The sequence below is a fragment of the Cottoperca gobio genome, chromosome 19, assembly GCF_900634415.1.
Source record: "Cottoperca gobio chromosome 19, fCotGob3.1, whole genome shotgun sequence".
NCBI lineage: Eukaryota > Metazoa > Chordata > Actinopteri > Perciformes > Bovichtidae > Cottoperca > Cottoperca gobio.
In genome coordinates this window covers 17,311,998-17,324,442 of record NC_041373.1, presented here as the reverse complement: position 1 = coordinate 17,324,442, position 12,445 = coordinate 17,311,998, and positions in this window count along the sequence as shown.

Genomic DNA, 12,445 nt, shown 5'->3' with positions numbered 1-12,445 from the left:
TCTGTCACTTCCGGTGTTAAAAGTTATCTAAAAGCGACAGAAGTCGTTGTGTGAGAGACACTAGTGGGCTGCTCGCGTCTGTTGTTCAATGTTTTGAAATTGCACATCCGGTCACGTGATTCTAAAAACAAACGAGAACGTGAAAATGTCACGTTGAAGAACAAGAGCGCCCTCTAGCGACATGGAGGAGTATAGCAGGTACAACAACACATTAAAACCATGATTGATTCTGTCAAGCTCTTCTGTATGAACTATTTTCTGTTTTTACACGAACTTGGTTTATTCAATATGCAAACTACACAGATTTGCTTTTAGTCTCTTTCTATTTTTATCTCTTTGTAAATATATCCTTTTCACAATGTCATTACAATGTGTGAGATGTGACTGCAGAACAGACCTCAAATCATGTAATCCTTTTTGTTTTTGTCTCTCCAGTTTTGACTCACCCAAACAGACAACTCTTTGATGTCAGATTTTCACACGAGCACATGAATGCACCAGTCATAATAGGAAATAGTCTCTGCTCTCAAATGTCTTCAAACAGAATGATAATGTAATAATGATAACACGGAAATAAACTAAAACCACTTAGCAATAAATCATACATCATTTATCTATAAACACCCTGCATCTAAATTCTGTTTTAGAGGCATTTTCTTCCTTACAAGAAGAAAATCAATAAGACCTTGTAATGTTTTGGCATCAAACAACAGATTTAAAGTTATCTAATATATCAAAATAGCTGGTTTCTGGATGTACCAGTGTAATAATATCAGTATCAAACCAACGAAAGACCTCAAACCGGTCAATCACAAATCCACTTTCAGTTAACTGCCTCAAAAAGAAACACACTAATTCACTATGAAACATTAAAATGAGCCCAGATATTTAGAGTATGGTGCCAATAGCTGTTTTAGTGACAGTATTAGCGTGTTTTCGAGTGGATTATTCCCTCGAAATGCACCGACGGGAACAGTGCTGTAATGTGCTTGCATAACAAAGCCTGCCAGCTGGGCTTTGTAAAACTCATTGTTGTGTCAGCCCACATTTCTCTGCCATGAGAGAGGAGGGGACCAGAATAGGTCTCATGAACGACAGCAAAGGAACAGGCCGATGCTGAGCGCACCATCACACACACACACACACGCACACGCACACACACAGAGGTTTTGTTACACAGATGCACGGACATGACTCATCACAGTTTTGAGACTTCAGGCTTGAATTTAGCCACTTTGATGTTTACATCGTCACTCACACGCTGTGATGTACGGACTCCGTGCGGAGCCAGATTATTTAAAACTACACCCTTGAGTGGGACTCATTATAATGAGTTATCTGGAACACTATGTTCAATCGTTCTCTCCAGTCTGTCCTACTCTGCAAAGTTAGTTAAGGTAGCCTTGAAGTGACACTCTGAGGGTGTGTGTGTGTGTGTGTGTGTGTGTGTGTGTGTGTGTGTGCGTGAACAGCGTCGATTGAATCTGTAAGGGAAACTAATTTATTTTAATATCCTGCTTTTGAATAAATGAGGGGTGAAGGACTGTTGTAGAAATGAAGTCTGTGCATTAATTAAAACTCATATTTCAGTGACTCTTCCATCACTAATGAATTTCATTAATGCCGTCAACAAGTGAAGCAAGGGTAGCCTAATATGGAAAGCCTTATATAGCAGAATATAATGTCCCTCACCTCAACACCTTTGGATGAACTGGAATGCAGACTACGAGCCAGACCTTATCGCTCAACACTTGTGTCTGCAGGGGGGGACGGCAACAGCAAAAGTGCCCTTCAAATTTCACTCCCAGTAGAAAAACCCTGATGAAGTGCACTAATGTGTGCCCTTAAATCAAGAAAACGTGATGCAGGGCCTGCAGAACGTCCTTCCAGTGGAACAAATGTGATCAAGTTCCTGCAGCCATATTCCAAAATGTTACAGAAAGCCTTCACAGATGTCTGGACGCTGCTATAGCAACATATTGATGCCAATGATTTTGGAATTAGACGTTGAACGTGTAATGTTCGGGCGTCCACATACTTATTTACCAAATAAAAATGAGACTCTACCGCGTTATGAGAGGGTTGGATTGCCTTTATGTGTTGTTGCCCATATTCTATTACATTTGAGAACTAAATATTGTGCAAAACATCACATACAGTTAGTATTGAAGGTGAAAACAGTGTTACTTATTATGAATGTGTGACATTTAATGTAATATTGCTAACCTTTTTATCTTATCAGGGAAATTTCAACTTAACTTTGAAGAAGTCTGCCATCAAAATGATTTATTTTTTATATTATTATTATTATTATAATTATAATTTACTTTTATTATTATAATTATTATTATAATTATAATTTACTTTTATTATAATTATTATAATTATTATAATTAATTACTTATTATAATTATTATTATTATAATTATAATTTACTTTTTATTATTATAATTATTATAATTATAATTATTATAATTATAATTTACTTTTTATTATTATTATTATTATTATTTTGTTATTATTATTATCTTCATATATATTTAAAAATGTTCTTATTTAAATTGTATCTTTAATTCTTTTTTTTCTTTCTTTATTTAAATGTTATGTCTGATTTTTTTATACAGTCTTATAAACATTTTTTCATTCAAGGCTAAAATCCCCAAAAGGCAAGAAAAGTGTGAGAAAACAAAACAAAATGTTTCTCCAAAATGTTTGACAATCGTGTTTTTTATTCCATCCAGTTGGTTTTGAAAGTGCTTCATTAGCTAAATACAGACACAGTTTCTCTGACTGCACATTAGATTGATGCAGAGACACAGAAAACACTGGAGGGTTGAAGTGATGCACTGTCGTGAGCCAGCCGACAGAGAGCAGTGGAGCGTTCTGCATCTTACTGTAGACGCGTTTACCTCTGGGGTGATGTGTGCATCCAGCTTCTTCTGCAGCTCAATGACAGGATGGAATCTTTACAGTTTTCTGCTACATGAACTTGAATCAAATGATGCATAGATGTGCTTCGAGGAACTGGGATGTTTCCCACAGAGCGAGCGTCAGGTTGCCACATCATGTGAAGGATTGCTGCGTTAACTGCTCATCCGCTCCTCTTCGCACCACGAGAGATGAGTAAAAGGTTCGGCAGCTGATGTGCATCCTGATATCATGGATGGTGTGGCATTGTAAATGAGAGGAGAACAGCTTGAAAGTGAGGGCAGGCTGGAGGATAAAATAAGACTAGATATTTAACACTGCCTGCCTGACTGCAGTGTAGGAGGTAAAGAGAGAGAGAGGGAGAGAAAACAGCTGAAGGCCGATGCATTCCTCCAGCCCTCATTAGGAGGAAAGTGAAGCAGCAGGGTTTTGTTGTAAATGGAGGGCTAAGCCTGAGAGCCACCTAGGCTCTAAGGGCCAAACTCAACGCCTCCGGAGGTTAACACGCACACACTCTTTAAAGGAAAAGCTCAACAATCTGGGAAAGACGCTTATATGCTTTCTTGCTGAGTGTTAGGTTTGAAGGTGCGTTAAATATGAAGCTAGAGGCAGCAGCCGGTTGGCTAAGCTCGGCACAGATACTGTAAACAAGGAGACACAGCGAGGCTCTGCATAAAGACAGCAGAATATACCTACCAGCACATCTTAAGCTCACTAATTGATGTTGGTAATAAATACCTGTTTTATGAGCTGTTCAGGGCCTGACATCCAAATGTGTGACAAGTTTTAACCGACTTTCGAGAAAATCTGCAATTGAAATTGAAACCTGAGGACTTAATTGAGAAAAGTACAATTCATTTCATGCAGCAGGGATGGTTTCCAGGTGAAAAGAAGTCTATACTGCACTTAATTTATTCAAAACAAAGTTTCAATTCAAAGGAGTTAAAGAAGAAGTCATCACATCACAGTGTTATCGAGCGGGTTTCATCCTTCCTGAAACCAAAGAGCTACAACACAACACAAGGTTGAAAGGTTTGTGTAAGGACGGTGAAACAAATAACCTGCATTAAAACTCTTCGTGCACTATTTCCCCAATAATATCAGACGCACACGTCGCTGTTCTCGTGTGAGATTAAGGTGCAAGGGGCCGACGACTCTTCGACTGCGCCTCAGGTTGAACCAACTCAGGGTCAAACTCTGAAAAGCGTGACTCACTGAAAGCCTTTTAGTGCTAAGAGCAGTCACACATTTAGAAAACTGCGAGTGAAGCTGAGCTTTCAGAGAACATAAATGTACTTCAGCCCGGCACAGAAGATGGCTGCTGCAGGATCTACATGTAAAGCATTTCAGGCTGTCATGAACCTTGTTACTCCAACACCTAAGCAGAATGGGACTAAAGATTACGGTGCTTGGAAAAGGTAGAGTGGTGCCTGCATGTTCACAAATTGGGATTATTACAGAACAGCCTCCGTACACTGAAATATAGATGAGAGAGGAGCATTTTGGCACTCAGAGCTGGGTCAAGAAGCGCCAGTCAAGCAGGCCCTGTAACGCTCATCCATAATGACACACACACAAGTCATTTCTTTGTTTACGTAATGTCGGGAGCTGATTACCAAAAGCAAAGAGACCTACGTTCTTCCAGGGCTGCAATTTGCATATGTTATCAGAGACAAAACAAGGGAATAAACATTACAGCCGAGAAGAAAAAGCACTCTCTTGTGGTCAAACGCGGCGTGCAAAAAGAAGCAGGAGAGAACGAGATGGAGAAAACTTCCATTGAAGCAAATGTATGGCTTTTATAAGAGGCATGAACAAGGCTCGCGGCCTGCCACATCCACTTTAGCAAATCACTGTGACAGCGGATGCCAATAAACGGGAGGAAATGTGGCATTTGTGAGAAAAGATGAGAACAAGGAGCAGAGGGGGGGGGGGGGGGGGAGGAAAAGACAATAAGAAAAAGTGAAGGAATGAGACACAGAGAGACAGATAAACAAATTTATCATGCCTGTAATGTTTGGCGAACCAGCACAATGGCTGGCTTTGTCAAATGGGCATATTAGATGAATAATTCAAGGCGGCTGGCAGGCTGGAGGTTCAGAGGATGGTGTCAGGAGGTGACAGGGGAGACATGTTACAGGCTGGAGTGGATGTCAGTGACGCATTAGAGGGAATGGCTGCTACGTGTTTGTGACAATGTTTGGTGAGAATATGAGAAACAGATACAGAGCGAAGACGGGATAGTGTGTTTGTGAACGCAGGCACTGACAGAGAAATACCCACACTGCAGAGGGACTCGCACGCAGAGTTTTCAGGAGACATTAGCATATCTCACTCAGCCTCTCTCGTGAGCGATCAACTCTTTTCATAGTCATTTTTTCCAAGGCTCTCTGTTTGATGTTGCGGACACACATTCCCTTCGTCTATAACCAATAAACCCTAAATCCCGACAGGATCCGAGGCCCGTTATTGACCGGCAGGGCTCAAATTCACTACGCTGCACTTCCTGGACCAGAGATGGAGAGGCGAGGCAGAACAAGAGAGAACCAAAGGAGAGAGGCAGAGATCAAGGCAGCTCAAAGGCAGATTTGATCCTGGAGAGGCGATCCTCTCGTCTCTCCGTGGTGGGGAGGAGAGGCGTGTGAGTTTCGGAGGGTTGCTCGTCTTGAATTTAAAACCTTTGGTATATAGACGTTTATGTTTTCACAGGAACAGGATCTTGACATTGAGGGAATTGAAGGCTACAATATTGAACTTCTTGCCTTGGAGCAGGAAACCCTAAGCTGAAAACTCCTATAGTGCTGCTTTGAGAGGATTGAGAACGATTAAAGTAATCGCTTCTGGATGTGGTTAGTTTAGCACAAACACTGAGAAAAGAAGAAGGAACCAACATGTTTTAATCGTATACAGGTTCCAGCGTTATGGGATTCCTTCAATTAGATTTATAGTTTAAAGAATTGTGACTGAGCTATATAGGCTACAGAGCGTTAGCCTACATTTTAAAGTTTAAAGTTTACTAAATGTTCTTATTGTTCAGCATAAAATAAGCTAATTACTATTGATTTTTTGACTCCCTACTGTCCAGGTGACAAGAGTTGCAAACTTTCCCCTTTGCTACAAGTTTCTTACATTTTGAAATGACTGCATTTCTTTATGTCTAAACATAAACGGGGCCCAAGCTAGTTCTTGTTAGCATGAAATGCTAACGCTGAGTTGGTCTAAGTAGGCTAAGCCCATATCTCAGATTTAATAGCCACTCCTAATCGGGTAATGTCCACGTCAGTAGCCTAAGTGTCTGATAAGATATGTTATTGTCGCTCACGGTCGTTGTAACATCTGGTAACATTTTAAAGTTGAAGTCCAACATTTCTTTGCGGCTTCAGCCGTTAGCCTACCGTTAGCTAGCTACCTCACTGGCTAGCTAAACTAAAACTAAAGCACATTTAACAATAATACAGTTACACCATATGCTAACCATCCCACATGGTGTTGTATTTTTTATGAAACAGAATACGCTAAAGGTTTTCAGAGGTCAACACTGTCACTGACACTGTTTGTAGTAACAAAGTCCCAAAACCATTTCTTCTTCTTCTTCCTGAGATAAGCTTTAAAGTCTTGCTTTATATTTATTGAAATTAAGTACACGCATACTTTAAATTACTATTTAGTCTCAGTCGTCTTTAACTGTAGACAAATGTTACAACAGATACTATTAAATTATGAGCGATGGGCACAGACATTCACACACTTTAGGGTTGTTTAGCCTCTTTTTGTTGTTGTTTTGTGTCTCTTTGTAGTTATTTTTGGTCTTTTTCAAATCAAATCAAATTTATTTGTATAGCCCAATATTACAAATTATACATTTGTCTCAGTGTGCTTTACAGACTGTACAGGATACGACACCCTCTGTCCTTAGACCCTCGCATCGCACAAGGAGAAACTTCCTAAAAGAAACCCCATAATTAAAGGGAAACATGGAAGAAACCTCAGGGAGAGCAACTGAGGAGGGATCCCTCTCCCAGGACGGACAGACGTGCAATAGATGTCGTGTGTACAGGATAAACAACATAGTACAAATACAACATTTGACAGAAATGATGTTGTGTTGAAAAAGAGAAAGTTTGGATGAATCCAGGAAAATGTCAAAAAGGCTTCCCGGTGTCCAGCAGGACCAGGTCAGCAGGCGCAGCCACGATTCCTGATCCTGACGTAAACTTTATCAGTGGCAACCTGCCACATGAGAGACAGACACTCCGGGGATGATACCCCGGATGGTGAGTTAGTAACATACATTTACATAAATGCATACAGATAGAGAGGGAGAAGAAGAGAGGGAGGGGAGGAGAGAGGAAGAGAAGGAAGAGAGCAGGGAGGTGTCCCCCGGCAGTCTAAGCCTATAGCAGCATAACTAGGGGCTGATCCAGGGCAAACCTGAGCCAGCCCTAACTATAAGCTTTATCAAAAAGGAAAGTCTTTAGCCTGCTCTTAAATGTGGAGTGTGTCTGCCTCCCGAACACAAACTGGAAGCTGGTTCCACTGGAGAGGAGCTTGATAGCTGAAGGCTCTGGCTCCCATTGTACTCTTAGAGACTCTAGGAACCACAAGTAACCCTGCAGTCTGGGAGCGCAATGCTCTAGTTGGTTTATAAGGTACTATGAGATCTTTAAGATATGCTGGAGCCTGACCATTAATTGCTTTGTAAGTCAGGAGAAGGATTTTGAATTCTATTCTGTATTTTTATGGTTATGTCTGTTGTGGTTTTTTGCCCCTTTTTGTAGTCAATGTGTGTCTCTTTGTAGTCATTTTAAGTCATGTTGTGTCTCTTCCTGGTTGGTGTCTCCTACGCTAAGTAATTCATCCATGCATGGTACACAGACAGGTGTTTTCACTTTACCTAATAAGACCTCTAATGTGTTGACACATACAGATTGTACTCTACTTTTAGTCAATTCAGAGCAGACATCTTGACAATAGCTTGAAAAGCACAGATGACAAACACACACACACACACCCGCTTCATAGTGCTTCATTTGCTCTACTGCGCCATCAAGTGGACAATAAATGTAAAACCGGCGACGTGCAAGGCTGCAGTGGATTTAAAGTATCTTTGCCCTGAAAATTCTTTGATGCACACATCTAAAACTGAATATAATGTTCTATTTAGAAATAAAGATTGATGTTATTACGTGTTATTGAGAAGAGAGTGCCTGGAAAAAAATGTGAGCTTTTTACGCCTTAAATGAGTTTAAGATTGGACAGAGAGAAGGGGAATGACATGCAGCAAATAGCAGCAGGTCTTTTTCGAACCCCGGGCCGCTGCGGGAAGCATTTGAATGTGGGTCGCCTGCATGTGTAATGTACACGTTGGATGTACATTATCTTTTCAACAGATTTAAATTTGGTATCTTTACTTGCTCACAAGGAAGATGATGCTGGCGTGCATAAGAATTGTTTGGCTAGTTGGCTGGCTCCATAATGATCCAATACAAACGCAATACCAACAACTCAACAGCAACGATGCATACTACGACAACAACGACGCACACATTCGCGGTTATATAAAGTGTTGATTATGAGGGGGCTCAATTGCGGTTCGAATCGCACGTCAAACCCACAAACGTCATCACATACGCCATCAACACAAGCCTCGATTGCTTCTCAAAAATCTTCCGCGATTACTCGACACACGCTTCGAAAGACTCGACACGAAAGGACACATCACTACTTGTTAGCACATGAAGTCTGGTAGTTTCACACAATTCCCTGAATAGCTGAACCTAATCAGCGAGAACAACGAAAAAGACGTGTGTGGGCGTATCGTTCCTAGTTTTTATTTTTTTATATCTATATTTATATACAAGGCAATCTCCTGAGGAGACGAGAGGTTGTGGCAAAGTTCAAATAGAAAACATCTTAAGAATAGTTTGCTCTCATTATGACCTATCTCAGAGGAGGGCAGCTGGGAGAGTGATGCAAGGTCTGCATGAAACCGAGAGTCAGCTAGCACGTAGTGAAGGTTTAGCTAACGCGTTTGTGAAGCATTAACACTAATTCAGATCCACACACACAAAGAAGTGCTCACCTCTTCTTATAAAAGCTGTCAAGCGTCTGATGCAGTAAGTCAAAGGCAAAGGAGGATTTCCAACATTAGCATTCCTCCATAATTCCTCTTAATCCAAACACTAACATAACAGTAGGAAGTTCAATCTAATCGAGGAGGGGATGAAAGCCAAGGATATCCTGTGTGGGAAAATACATCTGGATTAATTAGTATTGTTGTGGTAGAGTGTGTGTTTGTACAGCTACAGTGTGTGCCAAAATGTGCCTGCGTGGCGGTGTCTGTGCGTTTGACAGTACGTGAGAGGGTAATTGTTACTGTATTATATCCTATATGTGGAGCCGCCACCTCATCAGTGACATAAGAAGCGTGCCTGATTGGATTTTCCTGTTTTAATCACTCCGCCTCTATTTTTGCTTATGTTGTTGAAGCCTGTCTAATTACAAGGACGGATTAAATGTGTATGTCAACATGTTGAAGGCATGCAATCACGGCCATGAACACGCACAAGGGAATCTGGAGGCATCATGTTAAATGCATCCACCACATGTGAGTGTTTGTGTATGCACTTGCATCCTGTGAGTGCATATCAACACGTGCCTCCGACATAAGAAACCAAACGTGCAAAATGTTATTGAATTATTGTACAAAAATAAAAGCCCTAAATGTTAGCTAAACCCTTGAACACTAATATGAGTAATGTTCTATAAGAGGTCAAGTTGGAGTGAATTAGAAATAAATATGTTGTGGTTACCTTGCGTTGAAAGGAGCCAGTTGAGGTGGTTCATCTAGTAAGGAGCCACCTGGGCGCCTCCCTAGGGAGGTGTTCCAGGCACGTCCAGCTGGGAGGAGACCCCGGGGAAGACCCAGGACTCGGTGGAGAGATTATATCTCCTCACTGGGAACGCCTCGGGATCCCCCAGTCGGAGCTGGAGGATGTGGCCCCAAGAAGGGAAGTTTGGGGTTCCTTACTGGAGCTGCTGCCCCCGTGACCCGACCCCGGATAAGCGGTAGACGATGGATGGATGGATGGATGGATGGATGATTACCTTGATTAACGGACCAGTTAATGTGAGACACACTGTGCTATTTAAAGCTAGGTTTAGAATATAGTAAATAAAACATCTTGATTGTGGAGCACACATTCTGTATTATCATCTCAATATGTGTGAGTTTATCGCTACGCTCAGTTTGTCCAAGTTCCCGCTGAGTGATGTTCCACCCCACTGTCGGGGATGAGTATGATAGGTTCATATGTACATTAAGCCGGGGCGCTTCATCTTTTCATCCTTTTTTCCGAGAAACTAAAGAATGTTAATGTTTAGATTGATTGCTGCATTGCCTCGTCCCCGGAGGTGCTTTCAGCGATGCGTGGCACGTCGACACCCGTCACTTTAGTGCGCTGTTAGGCTGCATCTTGGGTGCTAATGTTCCCGTTGGAATGGCTCCATTAGTGTGGAACCTCACAGTAATGACATGCAGATGGGTTGTCATGCGCTAAAACGAGCTAACAGTTGTGACGGGGGAACAGTTGACTGACAGGGAAGGCAAAATGTATGTATGTATGTACGTGTGAAGAAAATGTAGCATATTTACTGGCATCTCTATGTACAGGTGTGTATGTGCAGCCTTCACACATGAGAGTCTCAAAGTGTGTGTGTGTTCATATGTGAGTGTGTACATGCATTAGAGAGAGAGAGAAAGTGTGTGTTTGTGTGTGTCCTCTCAGGGGATAGCAGGCGGCTTAGAGACGTGTTCACTTCTATTCAGCTGTTACACTCGGCTGCTCCTTGGGGGTCTTATAGAAGCTGCAGCGCTGAGCAGGGACTGTTGTGATGACATTGGGAAATGGCCGCTATGCAACAACTACAAATTGCTCTGCGGGCTAAAAGAAACTTTAAGTTGGTTTGTATCGGCCCGCAGGAACTGTGAACTTTCAAACTCAGTGGGGATATTCCACTATGTGGCAGAAATAAAGCACAACATGTTTCTGAATAATGATGCAACCCTTCCCCTGGGACTGAGGGAATATGTATGTATATAAATATATATAAAATAAATATAAAATAAATATAAAATAAATATAAAATAAATATAAATAATATATATATATATATATAAAATAAATATATAAATAAACATAAATATATATAAAGAAATATATATATAAATATATATATATATATATATATATAAAGAAACATATATATATAAATATATATATATAAAGAAATATATATATAAATATATATATAAAGAAATATATAAATATATATATAAAGAAATATATATATATGGCTTTCTAAGAGAGGATAACAAACACTGACATGAGAATATTGAAATATGTTCCATGGAAGTGTTGTGACAAATTGACACATTAAAACATGAACTATATCAATTATCTTTTATACCCTCTCCCTTTCACAACTTCTTTTCTCTTTTGCACTTTGTGTGTTCACCTTGTATTGTTGTATTTATATGTGTTTTTATGATGTGTGGTTATTAATGTCTGGCTTTGTATGTCTTGTCCTGTATTGCTGTTTTTTTATTGCTACTGCTGCAGAACCAGTCGCTCCTCTGGAACAAATAAAGGTCTTGAACTTGGAGAAAAAAGAAGAATAAATAATTTTATAATGCATATTGGTTCACACTGGGGCTGCAACCTTCCAAGAATATTCAAGGTGGAAACTTTTTATGAGAAATAACAGGGTTAGAATAAGAATAAAGAGGTTAGCTGCTCAGGCTGTATTTAGCATGTCGTATGCAGACTCATTTACATCGTTTCATTAAACTAAAAAACATTCCTTACTGGAGCTGCTGCCCCCGCGACCCGATCCCGGATAAGCGGTAGACGATGGATGGAAAAAACATTCCTTATCCAAAAAAGACAAATGTATTTCCTCAGGCCTCCATATTCTCTCCATGGACTTGCTCGACCTTTTGCAATCTGAGTTCAAACTGTAGTAAACATGAGCTACAGAACGAGCTACAGAACGAGCTCTGGGACGAACGGCAAGAAGAGAATGATCGGAAAACTAAATGTAAAAATCTTTATATCCACATATCATACTTTGAAGCAGGTGGACAGGCCACACTTTTCACTTTTCTCTGTAAATTAAACAGGATATTTATTAACTTTGGTTATAATATTATGCAACTAACTTTGAAACTTCGACAAATACTTCAATACATCTAAAAATGAGATTATTCTTTCATCATTTAAAGTGGCAATAGACGTCTTTAACTAAGCAGTGGCTGTAGAATAACGACACCATCGGCATTAAGATTGGTTTCCTCAAAGCTTCACTTTCACTGTGCAATTCTGTCTGAAAACGAAAAGTGAAAAGTCTGTTTCAACTTTAAATGAAGATTTGGGACAGAATCCAAAACTGGCTTTAAAATGTTAGCAAACAACTTGCAAATCAAATGTATTTTGAGCCATTAGATAGCCTTATTGTC